Below are 2593 nucleotides of genomic sequence, written 5' to 3'. Positions count from 1 at the left end.
CCGTGGTCTGACATTTTCATATTTATATATATATATATATATTATTATATCCTGCATTATTCCAGCCCATTATTAGAGATAGTAGCCACCTCTTATTTTGGTTTTCTTTCATTATTAGTACTCAGAAAATTAAATATATCTACATATTTAGTCAAAATCAGTTACATTATTTTATCTTATTCATAGCATAAATGTTCTCGAAGATTACTAAAAAGAAATTGAATTAGACTACAGCAAATTGGCAAACTTTACCTTGTATCTGTTTCCACCGAGTTTGTTTGGGGCGTTCTTCAACATATCAGCAATACTTGTCTCAACATCTCTTTCAGTTGCATTAGTGTGGGTGTTGATACAGGCTTCTGGAAATTTATAAGAATTAATTAATATATATAATTATAATTCACTTTGCTATTCCCCATTCCACAGTCCTCTCGTCCTTCCCACTTCCCTGTCCCCACATCATCCCCACTATTCCCACTTCCCTGTCCCATCGTCCTCCTTACCATTTTCCCCTCCCCTGTCCTTCTTCCTCCCCCACCATCTCCCATTCACCTGTCCCTTTGTCCTCCCCAGCATTCCCCTGTCCCCACCATCCCCAACTCCCCAGTCCCCTCGTCCTCCCCACCATTACCCTCTCCTCTGTCCCCTCGTCTTCCCCACCATCCCCCCCTCTCGTCCTCCCCACCATTCCAAACTACCTCATCCGATGCATTCTATAATGGTCTGATGCTTCCATCAGAAAATTGGGAACATCAAATGATCTGATATTCCCATCACTGAAAAATAAGAACAGCTAAAAAAATGAAATGAAAAAAATAAAGAAATAAACTATACTTATGAAATGAACAGTATGGTAAACAAAACAGCTCAATTTCAATGCAATGTCACACAAAATTATTAAATCGAAATGAAAATAAATTGAAATCTATGAAAATTCAAATTATCAATGCAATCGGAAATATTGAAATAATATCGCAACATAATATAGTGTGGGTTGCTCTTACGTGCAACAGACGGTGCTGTTTTTCAAAAAAGGCATGGTTTTACCTGTCACAAGTGTGGCATCTATACTTATACTCACGAAATGAACGGTATGGTAAACAACATAGCTCAATTGCAATGCAATGTCACAATAACATTTAATAACAATAATAACAATAACATTTAAATATACTTTAAGATATAATCTAGAAGAAAATAAGAACATTGAAACGGTTCATGAACTCGATTTCAATAAAGGACACTATGGGGAACTTTGAAAAACAGTTAATGAGTATAATTAGACAGACTTGTTGCTAGGCAGAGGAGTAAATAATGAGATATATGGCAAATTTTGCAAAATATACGGCACACAAACATTCATACCCAAACAAAGCAAAATGCTAGGTAAGAACAAAGCAGTTGGCCCGTAGGGGAAAGGAGATACCCACAAGACTGGAATACAAGTCATTAACAAGCACACAAGTACTACACTACACAACAACCGCACTACTACCAGAACTGGACGAATCACTACCAAAACAACACATTGCACATCACTACCAAAACAACACAACACAACACAAGCATTGGCAAAGAATTATAGACCAGTTGCACTAACATCCCACATAATAAAATTATTTGAGAGTGATCAGGAGTCAGATTACTAGTTTTATAGAGACCAATGACCTCCACAATCCAGGCCAACAAGGATTTAGAGCAGGAAGATATTGAAATACCTCTTACAGCTATCTCTCATGTCCTCTACTTGTACAGTACAGATACTTGACCATTACGACAAAATCACTGAGATATGAGATAATGATGACACTAACCTCATCTACTCAGACTCCAACCCACTCATATTAAATAATGATGTAAACAATAAATTAAAAAAAAATCCACTTATTAATGTCAACCAACAAACTCCCACTAAACATAGAAAGGACCTACGACATCTTACTTGGGAGCAAATCAACAAATGCAATTCATCTACAGTTACACAATGTTAGCATCAGAAATAAAGAAGATGGTAAGTTCCTTGGTCTATACTTAGATCTGCCCGAAACGCTATGAGTGCTTGTTGCTTTACAAGAATGTATAACTTCAAGTCATTGTACTCTCCCCCAATGTACCTTCTTGTATATAAAGAAAAAATAAATAAATAAACAAACACATAATAAATCAATACTTACTAAATTTTGTCTATTATGTAGCAAAGAAGCAGGTCTACGGAAGGCTTTTCTGTTGAGTTCGAAGCCCAGATTACTCGTGGTCTCTGAAATAAGTTAAGATTATAAGTATAAAATTTATAAAACCAAATAATAAATCCGGTATTGCTCAATTTCAGATGCAGACGTACTGAATGATATATCAGACTGTCAGCATGGTATTCGATCTGGAAGGTCCAGTGTAACGAATTTACTCAGTTTCTATGATCGAGCCACAGAGATCTATAAAGAATTCTGATCAAGAAAGAGATCTAGGGGTGGTTTTAGATAGAAAACTATAACCTGAGGATCATATTAAGAACATTCTGCGAGGGGCCTATGCTACACTTTTTAACTTTAGAATTGCTTTTAAATACATAGGTCAAAAAGTTTTAAAAGTTTTA

General features: G+C 35.8%; 1 long non-coding RNA gene across 1 annotated transcript in view; it reads right to left on the bottom strand.

Moving 5' to 3' along the window:
• LOC138358975 (uncharacterized) overlaps positions 1-2253 on the bottom strand; it is a 2796-nt gene extending 543 nt beyond the window's left edge. The window contains exons 1-2 of the long non-coding RNA XR_011225676.1: positions 2175-2253; positions 253-359 (exon numbers count right to left, since the gene is read on the bottom strand). This is a non-coding gene — a long non-coding RNA (uncharacterized lncRNA). The remainder of the gene's footprint in view (positions 1-252; positions 360-2174) is intronic.
• Positions 2254-2593: the final 340 nt, after the last annotated feature.

This window comes from Procambarus clarkii, chromosome 88, assembly GCF_040958095.1.
Source record: "Procambarus clarkii isolate CNS0578487 chromosome 88, FALCON_Pclarkii_2.0, whole genome shotgun sequence".
Classification (NCBI taxonomy): domain Eukaryota; kingdom Metazoa; phylum Arthropoda; class Malacostraca; order Decapoda; family Cambaridae; genus Procambarus; species Procambarus clarkii.
Note: the sequence above shows the minus strand (reverse complement) of the source record. Positions and strands in the feature narration are given on the sequence as shown.